Raw genomic sequence first — 16,007 nt, forward strand, 5'->3', positions numbered from 1 at the left:
CATCTGGAAGATTGCTGCCCTTGGCCTAAGTCATTTCAGAAGTGCTAACATGATGGTTGGCAAACTATTGTAGCTCTGTTGGGAAGCTCATGAAAAGAAGATCTCAAATAGAGAAAGCTTGTACCCCTAAACAATCCACACCAACAAATTACTTTAGAAGTTGAAACAGCTTAATGGATCAATTATTTACTTGCATGTGGTTTAATAAATTAGGTAGAATGAAGAGTGTGTAGGTTGTGGCTCTATAATACCTGTGCAGGTGCAGGGCTTTTTTTGTCATAGAACTCACTGGAAGGGCGTTCCGGCACCCTTTTTTGACTGATTTTTCCAAGTGATTGTGAATCACCCTGTTGGGCTTAGCAGATCAGTGGCAGAAATAATTAACATAGTGCCTGTGGGCTGTTTGTGTGTTGGCGCTGATTGTCAGCCCTGACTGTGAGGGCGCTGCTTGGCTTGGGATGTTGCTTGGCTTGGGATCGGTCGTGTGGTCGCACGCTGACTCAGCCGGCAGCAACCATTGTGTAAAAGTGTGACCCTAAGACGTGAGTTCCAGCACCTTTTTTTTTTTTTTTTACAAAAAAAGCACTGTGTAGGAATAAGTTCAATAAATTCACTGGAAGTTGCTTGTCAGTATAGGAATGTTCTGTTAAAAGTTGTACTGATGCAGAATGAACAATCAATACAAAACCAAACAATCCAGCTTATTCTTATGTTGAACTATTTGCAAGAAGAAGAGGAAGAAATGCCATAAAGGCATCATCAAGTCATTAGCTGGAGATATGACCCTTCCCTGAGATTTCAATTCATTGAACTCTAGATTCCTCAGCTTAGATTTGCAGCACTTTTCCTAAATTGAACATCTGCTAAATGCATCAGGATATCTTCTCAGCAGCATCCTGGTATGTAGCCTCCAAATAGAATTACCATCCAAACCTACTTGCTTTAGGGAACCTTTAGGGGAATGGCAGGAAACCTTCCATATATGGAATGACCTGGTAATTCAGGTCATGTCTGAGTGTTCACAAACCTATCCAAGGTTGTAAACAATATCAGCCACTGAGATTTACTTATACGGAGGGAGCTGTTTTGCCACATGATGCTTCATACTTTCAGAGTAAAATAAAATAACCTATTTTGGGACTTTACTGCAAAGACAAATGAATACTCTCCCCTTGGTTTCTAAATTTCCTGCTGCAGTAACAGACGTGACCCATCAAAAATAAAATAAAATAAATCTGACCTAATACTATAAAACAGTTTCTTGAATGCAAAGTTTGCCTCTGGGACTACAGAAGACAAATTACATATAGCTTCTGTGCTTCAGGGCTTACATTTCTTTGAAAAATTTGATATGCCAGATGGAGTAGAATGCTAAGAAAGAAACCATAAGGAGCAACTGGCTTTTTAGATCACTTGGAAATTATTTCCAGGGGCACAAAACTATGCAAGAATGGAAAACAATCTTCCCTGTAAATGAACGTTGGCCATACTGTTCCTCTTTTTTTCCTATTGAAAACAAATTCACTGTGATAACAGAAAGGCCATTTCAATCAGAGTTGGCCTTCTATGGCCAAAATGCACAATGTTGCTCAAGGCTAAATACGCATTTGCAAAGCATGCTGCACGATACCATCCAGAAAATTTAGATTCCAGTACATGGAAGTGTTATTGTAATGTAAAGCATTCTAATTTGATGCTATGTTACTCAGCCTGTTCCTTTAAACTGCACAAAATGGACCATGAAATTGCTGACTGTATGATCAAAGTAGAGCATTACAAAAGTGTAATTTCAGTATCAGGGTAACTTCAGCATCATTAGAGACAGCTTTAACTAAACAAACGCCCAAATCCCAAACACAGTTCATACTTCCATAATAAATTTCCCATGTAAATATGTGTCTATTTTCCTTTGATAGGCAGGGTAACCAATAACAGCCGGACTTCCAAAGAAGACTCTCCCTGCACCCCGCTTTTAGGAAAAAGCTTTTGCTGATCACTGAAACACTAATCATGGATGCCTTTCTCTCCTCCTTTTTATATTTCTTCTTTTTACCCCATGCTTTAAGCAAGTTTCCAAATGTAAAACATATTTTAAAACAAAATACAATAACTCATGCAAAATACAATAACTCATGCAAAGGCAGCACAAACCTATACATCAATGAAGAAGTGGACCCGTGGAGTTCAATCACTGGGGCATTTCCATTCCCTCTTGTGACACATTCTATAGGGAAACTGCTCATTATCAAGGTAGCTCCACCCATGGATTTCTTATTCATAGCATCCATTATTTTTGGGTGGGGTGGGGTGGAAAGAACCATAAACATACCAAATGTGCAAATAAACATCTAAATATGTAAAACCAACAATCTGTTTATCTAGTTATTTATTTATTATATTACTACACCATCCAAGTACTATGGACTGTACAGACCATTCAGAAAAATTAATACCATAGAACAGTGATGGCATATCTTTTAGAGACCGAGTGCCCAAACTGCAACCCAAAACCTACTTATCTATCGCAAAGTGCCGACACTACAATAAAAACTGAAAACTGAGATTTTCATTTAGAAAAAACACCTCACCCCCAGTCCAAGAAAAAAAAATCCTTGGCAGTGCACTGACTGGCCATGCGGAATCTAGGACAAGTTGCAGCTAATGAGTTGCGGCTTATGACATCATCACCTGGCATCCTTTTCAAGCAGGCGCATGGCCCTTATGAGTGCTGTAATCAGATGCTCGGCTGCTGGGGTGATGCTGGGGCAACTTGGCTTGCATGCTGACAGACAGGGCTCTGCATAACTGTTGTGGCGTACATGCCATAGCTTCACCACCACTGCCCTAACTCTACTCTGGTGCAATCCCCTAACGCTAATATAGGGTTCAAATAACACTGAAAATAGGACAATTTTGAAAAAGGCTTCTTTGAGTAGCTTTTTCTGCACAGTTCATCATTTCTGCCCATTCTAAACACATTCCAACCATAAAAACCATGGCAGGAAACCTCATTTTTTAAACTCTAACTCTGCCCTGGTGCACACCTCTAACGCTTATTTATTTATTTATTTATTTAGGGAACTTCTATGCTGCCCCATTCACCGAAGCATCAGGGCAGCTCACAATCATAAATAAATAACATAAAACAATATAATTTAACAGTATAAATTAAGTCACCCTGGCCAAGGAATAAAATAAATAAATAATATTAACAATTAAAATAATGTTTGAATAAAATAATATAGGGCAAAAGTTTCATTAAAAGGAGGGTGATTTTGAAAAAGCCTTCCTTGAGTATCTTTTTCTGCAATGCTCTTCATTTCTGCCCATTCTAAACACATTCCAAGCATAAAAATTATGCCAGGACACTTCGCTTTTCTAACCCTAACCCTACCCTGGTGCACACCGCTAACCCTAATAGAGGGCTAAAGTTCCATTGAAAAGAGGGCGATTTTGAAAAAGTCTTCCTTGAGTAGCTGTTTCTGCACAGCTTATCATTTATGCCCATTCTAAAAACATTCCAACCATCAAAATCATGCCAGGGCTCTTCCTTCTTCTAACCCTAACCCTACCCTGGTGGACACCCCTAACCCAATAGAGGGTGAATGTTGCATTGAAAAGAGGGCTATTTTGAAAAAGCCTTCCTTGAGTAGCTGTTTCTGCACAGCTCATCATTTATGCCCATTCTAAACACATTCCAACCATCAAAATCATGCCAGGACACCAAGGTTCTGTAACCCTGACCCTACCCTGGTTTACACCCCTAACCCTAATAAAGGGTGGAAGTTCCATTAAAAGGAGGGTGATTTTGAAAAAGTCTTCCTTGAATAGCTTTTTCTGCACTGCTCTTCATTTCTGCCCAATCTAAACAAATTCCAACCATCAAAATCATGCCAGGACACCTCCTTTTTCTAACCCAACCCTAACTTGGTCACACCCCTAACCCTAGTAGAGGGTAAAAGTTCCATTGAAAATAGTGCGATTTGGGAAAACTTCTCTTGAGTAGCTTTTTCTGCACAGCTCTTCATTTCTGCCCATTCTAAACACTTTCCAACCGTCAAAATCATGCCAGGACACCAAGGTTCTGTAACCCTAACCCTACCCTGGTGCACACCCCTAACTCTAATAGAGGGCAAGAGTTCCATTGAAAATAGTGCAATTTTGGAAAAGCCTTCCTTGAGTAGCCTTTTCTGCCCTGCTCATCCTTTCTGCCCATTCTAAACACATTTGAAATCATGCCCGGACCCTTCATTTTTCTAACCCTAACCCAGTGGTGGTGAACCTTTTAGAGACTGAGTGCCAAACTGCAACCCAAAACTCACTTATTATTTGCAAAGTGCCAACACTGCAATAAAACCTGAAAACTGAAGTTTTAGTTTAGAAAAAACAACTCACAGTCAGTCCAAGCAAATATATGTATATCCTTGGCAGTGCACTGACCAGCCATGTGAATGCTTGGACGAGTTGTGGCTAATGAGTCGCGGCTTGTGACATCATCACCTGGCACCACTACTCCTTTCTGAACATGTGTATGGCCCCTGTGTATGCTGTTTTCTGATGCTTGACTGCTGGGGCACTGCTGGGGCAACTTGGCTCGCATGGTGACAGAGAAGGCTCTGTGTGTCTGCTGTTGCACGTGTGCCATAGGTTGGCCACCACTGCCATAGAGTAGTAGGTGATAAAATGCAAAATAAAAATGTAAAATTCTTGATAAAAATAACGAGGTAGAACCTAGCAGCAGTGCAAATGTTTACAATGTTGGACCAGACTGAAAAATTAAAATGTCTGAGAAAGTAAAAACATATATGTTCCAGAAGAATCTTTCTGGGAAGCCATGGCAGAAAAATTTGTCTGTGTAGTAGACTTCACCTCATTTCCTTTGGTGGAGGCTTCTAAAAAAGCAGGTGAAAGGCCACTATTTATTCAAATGGCTTTGCTACACTCTCATTCCCATTCATCAAAAATATGAACTTGATTGAGTAAAGACTCTTCTATATCACCCATGGATCCTACCCTAAACTGAACCAGCAAGACTGAACTACCCTAAAATACAGAACATTGAAACAGGCATAGCTCAGAAAAAATATGCTGTTGGTGGGAACCCAAACACATTATTGTGAAGATTGCAGCTTTGAACTCAGATTATAAAGGAACATTTGTGGACTGGTGGACTATGTGCACCCCTACTTTAATACGGGGTATTTCAAGCTTGCATGCACATCACACTTTCTTGGGAAGAATCAAGTTGAGAAGCCTAGTCAGGGTGGGCTGTGCTTGCATCAGTTCTGCTCAACTGAACATGAGGGACCATAGCTCAAAGCAGAGCACCTGCTTTGCATGCAGAAGGTCCAGGTTCAGTCCTAGCATCCCCAGGTAGCACAGATTCTTTCCTAAATCAGTGGAAAGTCATGATGGACAACGTTGGGAGAGATACTGGGCTAGTATCTCTAATTTTCCTTGCTGACAGGAATTTGAGCAAGGCTGCTTGCATGTCCAAGCACCCATCTCAAATTCCCACCATGTCCTTAGCATCTCTGTGGACTAGCAAGGACCTGAAATACTCAGCCTATAAGAATTTGAGGTGCTGCTTCATCAGAAAATCAGCTGTATGACATAACTATAGAAATTCTACATTGTCCTATCAAAAATGACATCCATATGCGTTTGCTACTTATGGCAAAGACTACCTGTCATCCACATTTTTCAGAGGTATTTAGCATTAATACACAAGTTGGTTGATTACTTTCAAATGTGTGACATTGCAAAAGCTTTCACATGCCAAACATTAGGCAGCAAAATAGGTACTGGCAGTCTGACCTACTCATAAGCTTATAGAATGAACATATATGGATTGTAGCCAGCTATGTTGCGCTGGGTAAAGGGAACAAATTCAGCATAATTCAAGTCATAATAGTTTAATTCTTCTGTGGCTCAGCTTGTAAAAGGAATAGGTAAATCTGTCACCTGAGAAAATGGGCAGACCTATTTATATTTCTAACTATAGCCAACTGAAATTTGAATATAGGTAGTAGTTTTTCTAGAAGCCCCCCCCCCCATCACTCTGCCAAGCTACTCTTATATATTGTCTTAGAAGCTAACATTTGGTGGTTACAGATTCTTCACATAATGTAGTTTCATGTGCAAATAGAAATGGGTATCCGATAAGAGGTGCTTTGAACTGATATAGCTAAATTCTTAGCAGATTACTTATAAACATTAAAGCTACCATTTAAGATAGAGTATTAATATCAATTAAGGTGACAATAAAAGGTATCACAAAGAATGTAAGATAAATCAGCATATCATGGATTGTCATTAATTACACAATTGAGAAAGTCTGAGTGGACAAGGACATTTTCAGAAGCCATTTAAAAGATACCCTGTTTTCAGCCTTCCAAAGTGCACCAAGGAGGATATTCCAGTGAGCGGATGCCACCACTGAGGAGCCTGCCTTTGGCATTATGTGGTGATATTCTCTTGGTCCTGGAATGTCCATCAAGGCCTCCTTGTGAAGACCTTGATGGAAGAAATTCTGTGAAGCATCTGGCTCCTGGGCCAAAAGCTAAACCTCATCCCACAGCATGGTGACTCATAGGCAGGCAGGCTAGTTCTTTTAACACAAGTTTAATGGCAACATAATCGGCTGTCCCACTGAACCTTCTTGCTGCTGCGTTCTGTCCTTGTTTCCATGTCCAAAGCAGGTCCAAGGGCTGCTCCACAAGGGGCACATCACAGTAGTCTCGGTATGTGGTTGCCAGTGCATGAACCACCATGGCTAAACCATCCCTCTTACCACACTGACCAAAGTTGCAATGAGTGCTCTGAGTCATTCTAGTCAGCTGAGGATCCAGTGATGAAAATGGACCCAAGAGAACCCCCAAACTGCGGACCTGTCTCTTCAGAGGGAAGTGCCACCCATCTAGAAGAAAGAAACCATTGAATGTGAAGACTGAGGAGCCACCCATACATAGGATCACTGTCCTATCAAGGTCCGTTTGAGTGCTGTCCTCTGGGCCCTTTCATTGGTGCCCTCAAGTCCCTGGCACAGTTCAGTGGGGTTGCCATGACTGACAGCATGAAAGCATGATTTAAGTGCTTCTCAGGCCTGTGTATCTGCTCACCTCCCAAAGCGTTTCATTGCTTGCTCTTTTGCTTGTACACTGTGGGTCCCCATATATTAAGATGTTCATGTCTTTGGGCCCTTGTCTTTTACACTTTTCCATGGACAGGGTAAGGTCTACATTGCTTGATTCATAAGCTTCAGGGGCACAAACTGGATGTCAGTGTTGATGTTGGACTATTCAATTCAGATGGTTGTAATGAGATGTGGGAAACTGCCTTCTCTTTTTATTTAAACAAAATGGGGTTCAAACTAGATTTGCTTTGCCATTTTGTCTGATTCCCACTGTCATTTTAGGAAAAATATTTAAACACAATATAAAATAGTAAATCCAGTTTTTCCAAGGTTATAGCTTGTTGACACTGCAACTCATGCAGCTTTACACTGTCTGTTCAGGCTGACACAATGCTCTTAGATCAACAATACCAGCTGCTCTTTTAATTCCTTTGGGAGCCAACATTTAAGTGCAGCTAAATATTAGGTCTAGGCCAAAATCTATTTTGTAAATATTGTCATTAATCTAGAGGAGATCCTTTTTAACATGTCTTGCTTTGTTGACAACTCCAGCTTTCCTTATGTAATGTAAAGTTCCCCATAAGAAATGTTTATTTCAGCTAGCGACGTTCCACTGTTTTTGCAATGTAACATTTCTTTTCCCCACAGCAATAAAAGCAGTTGCTCTCTGCTCCTCAGTGAGGAGAGGGAAATCAATAGAGAATGTATCAAGAATGTCATGATGACCTGTTTCAGATCACATTGTACAAGAAATTAGAAAGAAAACAACCATGAAAGAGTGGGTCAAAGATCAGGTTTGCAACTGCATTGAAATAAACGCAGCTTATAGAAATCTGCTCCCCCTCCTTTCCAGTGGATACACTTAAATTAAGAAGGTCAACTGATGTAACATATCTGAATCCATCATCATGATATTGCTATTTGCATACTGTCATTTTAAAGACATAGTTTAAAGCTTAATGAAAATGTGCCCTTCTCATTCTCATCCTAAAAGTGAAAAATTCAATGAATCACAAGGATTTCAGGCTGCCCCTTTGCCTATAGGTATTGACTGCGATTTGGGAACAAGACTGAAATCTAGGTAAGTCAAAATTGACAGGGCCTTTTTTGGTTTTCTTAAATAAAGAAAGGTGAATTGCCACTTACTCTGTAAACTCTTTTTTATTCAGATTATTTTTCAACCCTTTAAAAGAATGTGCATATTATACTCAACATGCCGCACTGATTCTGTGTCTTCCTGCCTTTGTATGCCAGGAAGTATCAGTCCCTTTGGCACTTATCACATGTCCTGTTGCTTGCAGTTTCCCTCCTTGTTCCTCTCTGGAACGTATTATTTTTAAACAGACCAAGCTAACAGGAAAAGAAAGTTATTCATACAAAGGAACAATCGCTATATTATTCAGGGAGATCTTGCAGTGTGTCTACCAGAATGGAGCGTCTAGCTCAGTGGTGCTTCAGCCTCAATCTTTGCTCTGGTTCTCGTTTGAACTTAGTGGTGACCAGGTCTTTCCATAGACAAATGGGTGGAAGAGCAGATTCAGGATAGGGATACATCTCAAAGCATTGCAAAATTTGAATAGGCTCCTGTATAGACTTCTTTATTGAAGATAACCAACCCATCTGTGGACATCTAAGATGGTATCATGAGTATGTACCTGCTCTCCAGTAACCAGGTGTTAGCATCTTTATATAAGCAAGGTTTGCAGTTGTCTCAGGCAAGAAGAGGATCATTCTGGGATTTTCTTGGCATGTTAGGCCATGGAGAAAGTTAGTTCACTCATTAAGGATACACAGAATTTGTTAAATCCTTTTGATCTGCTTTTCTTAGGCTATTAGGCATATTTTGCCAGAACTTGATATTTTGAAGGATGTTAAAAAGTTTAATTCCACTTGCTAAATGCATACTACTGTTCTTAGAGTTTTCATTATAATTTTTTATTTAAAAGTACAAATAAATAAATAAATAAATTTCACTTGCACGCATGTGCATTTGTACAAATGCACATTACTCCCAATGTGCATCACTAGTACTATGCATTGACACACATGCAAATTCATGCTAATGCACATTTATCAACTGCATATTCACATGAGTTCCCTCCATAAGTAACAGTCAAGTGCATGGAATGCACATTACTTCGAAACAGCCAGTCCACAGCACAACTGCAGGGCAGATTCATAGGAAACCAAGATCATTTAAATTTGTTGTGACTTTTATGAAATTCTTATCTTTGACACACAATTAACCCTTTCAACTCATCAAGCCCACTTTTTTAAAGAAATAAAAGGGATACGCTCTGGAGGCACTGGGGAAACAGCTTGCCTTGGACGGGGACCCAATTGTGTTGGCCACTGCCAGCAGGGGCAAGATGTCCACCAACAGACAATGTCAGTCAAGCTCTGTTTTATAGGAAACAGCAATCATCAAGTATCCTTTGATCATGGAGCCTTTATATTAATTATGTTCAACTCCTGCTTTTTTTCCTACAGGAAACCCAAGACAGCTTACATAAATCTCCTCTTCCTGTTTATATTATCTTTACAACAATCATGTTGTGCAGAAGGTCAGGCTGACAATAAGTGACTGGATCTAAGGAGTCCCATAAGCAACTTGGCCAAGTGGGGACCAGAACCTGGATCTGTATTGTCTAAGTAGAATGCTCTAACCACTTTGCCATGCTGAACTCATTAGCAGATACTTCACAGATTCTCTCATAACTTGCTAGGATGTTGAACACTCTTTTAACCATCTGCACATTAATATCGCACAAAATAAAAAAGGCAACGTTTTGGGTAGTGCTCGATTGGAAGACCACAATAAGTTCACAGAGTGAATTTACATGTGTGCACATGCATGCACATTTGAGCAAACTGGTTTGGACTTCTAAGTAAATAATATGGAGACTCTTAAGTAAGCTGACTGAATTTTCTAATGCAGCTAATACTTTTACAGGAGGACATCACTACTTTTAAAATCTGTTGAGGACAAGCTCAGCCTATCTTAAACAGAATGTATGAGCTGGACAGCATATGTTTATGTTTTCAGCTTCCATGTTTGTGTTTGTCCATTCAGCTGCTGTTTTGGCTACATAATCCTTCGAGCAGCTACAGCCAGTGCTAATTTAGGGAATCAGAATTGTACAATTCAGAACATCTGATCCTGACTATACCCCACATACGGAGCATTGGACCATGTCCTCTTCAGATCTCCAAGGCTGAGAAATGTGCTATGAAAATGCATAATGCTGCTGAGGGAATGGAATCAGACACTCCAAAGCATTTATATCCCATGCATTCCAGCTAAGTACACATCTAGTATCTGTCAGTTAAAAATTTGGCCCGTATAGATATTGTCTGCTGTATTCAATAGTTCAATGAGGCCTTGTGATCAAGGGCCAGTGCTGATGGGAGCATGATCTAATAATTTCCTTTTGCCTATCCTTTTTTATTTTGCATGAGAAACAAAATGGAAAAGTAAGACCTAGACTCTTCATTGCATGCAAAATGTTATTTGGAAAAAAAAACTTGCTATAGTAGTAATTTTTTATTCAGATATGACATAAATTCATTGCAGTCACATTGGGAAATGACCACCATCAAAGTTCTCTAAAAGTATGTTTTGGAGAAAAATACTTTCCCCTTCAACTTTCAGTTGGCTCACACATAAAGGTATGTGCTGTCCTTGAAGAAGAAGAAAAATACTGTCAATAAAACCTACCAAATGCATTGAAACAGAGTCTGTTCTTTGCACAAAAATCCCATTGTCAACTTTTACTCTGTTTTCAGCAACTAATCACTTTTAATTAAATATTCCTGCTGGATAAAGTGTTTAACTAGATGGGAGCAGCTAAAGAAAGGAAACAATCATGTTATTTAACCAGTTATTGCTGGGAGAATTGTATTACGGAACTACAACATGGCATTGTAAAGTGGCAAAAAAAAAAAAAAGAAAGAAAAGAGCAATAGGCACTGGGAACAACATATAGCATCAATGAAGATTAAGTTTACTGAAAATTACATATCTCTACAAATAGCAGTTTCAGTTTCTTCCCAAATTTGAGGGTTTGTAAAAGGTTTGCATACGTATTTGTATGCATTTTTGAGAACTTTCTCAAAATATATGCATTTTCCTCTAATGTACAAAGTTATGCAAATATTTCTCTCAGTACAATTAATTTCTGAATGCTACTTCTCCCAATATACACATATTTGTATGTGCTTTTTGATTAGAGAACTGAAAGTTTCAACAATCAGCAAATTTTGAAGGATAGCTGAGATTCAAATCATATACTGGTTTGAAAGTGCAAAATTAGTTAAGTTTGTATTCAGATGTGAACTGATCTAACTTTTCCTACTGAAAATGCATTACAGTTGCTTTCCCACTCATTTGAATGAATAAAAAGCTCACTGATTCATAGACAGTGTGGGCCTAATCTATGGTAATCTCGCAAACTAATTGTAAATTTGGTTTAGCACCAACATATCTAAAACCTTGCTCCAGATTATTTTGGAGCAAGGCTGTGGACATATTGGTGCTAAACGATCATGATAATGATAAACAAAGAATACATAGATGCATAAAGCAGAGGTGGGCAACCTGCAGGGTTCCAACTGTTGCTGGATGCCAATTTCCATAAACTATAATCAGCATGGCCAGTGGTGAGGGATGATAGAAGCTGTAATCCAACAATATCCACAAAACCACAGATTCCCCATTCAAACTAGTCTCAGTGGAGAAGCTATCTCTAAGAAATCATTGGAACTGATATAGCTGCCCAGGTACCTTAGAAGTCATTGCCATTTCACACCAGCAAGTACCCATCTAAGAGAATACCATTACATATGGAGGGCTGCTTATTTCTCACTCCTGGCATAAAAAGAGCTAGCTAGACTTTAGATGAGATTGGTAATCTGCCAGCACTCTGACTTATGCATGGTTGATCACTATTTATTTCTGGGTCATTCACAAAAAGTACAATGCAAACTTTAACAGAGTTACAATATAATACTGGAACTGAATTAAACAAACACGACCATGAATGCTCCATTTGAGGCTGTCAAATGCCTGAGGAAGAACTCTTTGGATTCTCACACAGGGAAAAAGCTTGGCCAACTGGGAGGTAGACCAGTACACAGGGAAATATCTACTGTTATCTCAATAGGAATGAAGTCAATGAAAGACTAACCCTTTTGTGGGAGGATTGACCAGTCTTCCCAACACAATCAGCTCAGTAATTCCAGTACAGTGTCCACTCCCTTTTAGGACCTCATGAACCTGGGAACAGAGACAAAGAAAAATCGTGGGATGTGCGTGTGTGTGTGTGTGTGTGTGTGTGAGAGAGAGAGAGAGAGAGAGAGAATGTACACTTCCTGAGAGTGAGCAATTGGAAATAGTAGTGCTAACAAATTCACATCAAGAATTAAAACATAGAAGGATCAGGATATTTCAAAATCTTTCACTTACCCACATTTGCAAATAGTACCTTAGTATCTGAATGTATCTAATATTATCTGAAACACCATTTCTCCTTAAACAAGGACTAAAATCTTAGGGTTTGAGCCCCAAAAAGCTTAATTCCATAAAAACCATTCCAAATCCTAATATTTGTTCAGTCAACATATTATGGTTTTTAGGCCTTGGGTGACACTGAGCTGAATTCTGTAGATGTAACTGTACTTTTGCCATCATGCCAGCTGCATTTGTGTGATTTTATTTTCCGTAGTTTATATCACAAGTTCTTCTACTACTCAAATTTAATTGTACTCTAAAATATAAAACTAAAAGCAAGAGTTCTAGAATTAATGGTGAAGGCCGGATCATGTTGTCATATATTTATAGTATAGTTTAGCTAGGAAATGAAGTTGCTTTCAACTTTTCATTGCGTGCCAGTAGTTTTCTAATTTCCACTTAGGAAGAATTTGAGAGAGGAAAGAGAAAAATTATTTAATAGAGATCAATAGTGCCGATGTAGTGTGCCAGTATTAACAATCTTAGGAAATAACTATTTCATTAGCTATAATATGCTGCATGTGGAGGTTATAAACCAATGAAATCTCTCACAGAAGACTTTTATGTGAAGTGATTCTTCTAATGAAAATGGCAATAAAAGCAATCACAGGCACTATCATCTCCTGCATTTTTTCTGAGGATCTCGGAGTCCAAACATAAAATGCAGAGACAAAACTAAATGCTAAACTGCATAGTAATTCCAGAGTAGGAGGGAACAAATTCTCCCGATCTGTTTGTTATAAAATACAGTGGCTTAGAAGTGTCCAGATTTGGTCAAACCTAGCATAGACCCACCAAATTCCATGGGACATATGTTATACCTATTTTAATTAAGTTTTATGGATTTCAGTGGGTTTTGCTTCAGTATGAGTTAATCTGGACTTGGATTTAGGATCTCAGTTGATGGAAGGACTCTGTTTGTACAAGGTGGCTCTACCCAATTTGGGGGAATTCCCTTCTCTTCATGCCATACTTCATACAATACCAGCTGGAAGAACTGTTGGAAGGGCTGCTAGGGGAGGTGATGCTTGCTTCTACCAGTCCAGCTCGGCACATCTAAACAGGGATTGGGATATGTTTTCAGCAGGTTAAGTTTGACTCTAGAAGGCTAAAAGAGATAACAGTGTGGTTCACATTGTAACTGTCTAGAGAAAGTGTCTATAAAATGTGCACGTCATACACAGCTCAATGTTCAGAATGATTCAAGTATTGCAACTACTTCCTACTGTGTCAAAGGTAGGGCTGCTGGCAGAATCTGTGTTTAGTGAGATCCCACTACTAGCCTGAGACTTGATGCCAACAACACCAGGCAGGCTGTGAACAGACCCTTCTTGCAGATGAATGCACACCACTAGTCTGAAAGGACCCTTCATGTATGGACAGATGCTGGACAGATAGGTCATCATTGGGAACAGAGATGGTGTCATGGTCCCACACCTCCCTCATACAGATATAAGGGGAAAGTAAGGGCTTGTTTACATATTAGTATTTATTAGATTATTTATTTAGCAATTAATTGATATTTGATTTATTTGATAAAAAAGCTGCTCTGGGCAGCTTTCAAGAATTCACCAAATCAAGTCAATAATGACTTGCTACCAGTACACAATATCACTCAGCCTCTGGGATTTTGTGTTGCAGAGTGGATATCTTTTTCCCCCATACATGGAAGACTTTTGACCAGAAGGCCATCTTAAGTCTTACTGCAAATAGGTTTCATAAGCCAGAGCAAAAGTCACCATTGTGCTGTGGCTACTGCAGTACTACCATCAGATCTGATCTAACATCATATGATTAGAAGTCCACTGCCACAAGGGAACTTCTGCTTGTGCAATGGGACTTTCCTGTCTTGTCCTAACCCCTGCAGCCTGCCCCCCACCCCCCCAGGGTTTTCCAGAGGGTTCACCAACCTTCCAAATTAGATCTGGGAGTACATGGAACCTCCTGGGAGAATCAGTTCTCCTAGTGATTTTCTTTGCTTCTGGTGACACCATTGCATTCCACCTACTGCTGTTTCCTTTAGTTTTTGTTACCCTTTCATCTCACACACACATGCACAGAAAACTGCCAATCAATTCCTGTAGCCATGCCTTTAACAGCAGTTTGAATGCTCAATGCCAGATCATTTTACTCAATGCCAAAATAAGCTTCACCCGCTGATTTCTGCCTATCAGACTTCTCTTCAAAAAAGGCAGGAAAAGGCTAAGATAGTTTTGTGTTTTGTCTTGTTTTTCCTGCCCAAATTGGCAAGCCTGAAAGTACTCCTTTGGTGAAGGCAAATGCTGCACTGGGTTTCCAGGAAATTGTACAATGTGACTTCAAACCACCAAAACCTTAAAAACAGGGTCCCATGCTTAAAACAAATCACAACGTTCAAATGTAAATCTTTTAATGCGGTTCTTAGAATCCACTCCAATACGCAAAAGATAATGTGGGTAAATGGAATGCCAGACTCCATCAAAACTGACCACTTTCCAACACTAACAAAAAAGTTATTGTTTTGCTGGCCAGTGAGACTGGAAGCAGTGATGACCCAGTGGCTTCACCCTCGGTCCATGTTTGTCCCAGCCGCACCCCACATTCTCCTTTGCAATAATAATTATGCTTCCAAGTTCAAAAGATTAAGCTTTGTCCGCAAGAAAGCCTGTGATTAAAAATGCACAGCAGCCAGTTGAAGCTGAATGAAGGTGCCAGTTTCATAGTTAAGGCAGGAAAAATGGGTTGAAATCTTCAAAAGACCATCTCTCCATGAATTCTTAAGTTGTTGAGAATGCAGATAGATTGTCGGTAAGCCTGAAGTCCTCAAATTAAGGTTTCAAGATGTATTTCCCTCTCAAAAGTGTTATTTTCTACTACTATAAGTGTTCCTCTCATTTCATGTATTGTTTCATGTATTATATGCTGTCCAATAATCAAAGGTCTTCAGACAGTTTGCAAATATTACTTTGGATTAATAAGAAAACTGAGGGATTTTTTCCCTACAATTTCTTTCTTTCATGGCTTTAGACTCACCCCACTCCCCTATGTCTTTCTTTCCTTCTTCACAGGCTTACCTTTGTGATAACAATAAGCCTACAGTCCATCTTCTTAGAGGAAATTAGAGAAAAGTCATTTGTGACCATGGGGCTGGCTGGTGGATGGAGCGGCTTCTCATCATAAGAGTCTGTAATCTCAGAAACCCTTTTACAGAAACGATAAAAAAGAGATTCCAGAATAAAGCTGTATTACCCACAAACAGAGGTTCTCAGCAGCAGTTACCTTAAGTCAGTGGATAAGAATGTCACCTGTTCCTAAAACAATGTACAAATGATTTGCAATCACAATTTGATTGGGAGAAGTCTCATCCTGCATTTCTAAACCCTT

At 39.5% G+C, this 16,007-nt stretch overlaps 1 long non-coding RNA gene across 1 annotated transcript in view; it reads right to left on the minus strand.

Moving 5' to 3' along the window:
• The window catches only part of LOC123023010, a 21,336-nt gene extending 6,683 nt beyond the window's left edge, over nucleotides 1–14,653 (minus strand). Inside the window, exons 1-2 of the long non-coding RNA XR_006414613.1 lie at nucleotides 14,555–14,653; nucleotides 12,322–12,410 (exon numbers count right to left, since the gene is read on the minus strand). This is a non-coding gene — a long non-coding RNA (uncharacterized LOC123023010). The remainder of the gene's footprint in view (nucleotides 1–12,321; nucleotides 12,411–14,554) is intronic.
• Nucleotides 14,654–16,007: the final 1,354 nt, after the last annotated feature.

Source organism: Varanus komodoensis, unplaced genomic scaffold (genome assembly GCF_004798865.1).
Source record: "Varanus komodoensis strain SLA01 unplaced genomic scaffold, ASM479886v1 scaffold2, whole genome shotgun sequence".
Classification (NCBI taxonomy): Eukaryota; Metazoa; Chordata; class Lepidosauria; order Squamata; family Varanidae; genus Varanus; species Varanus komodoensis.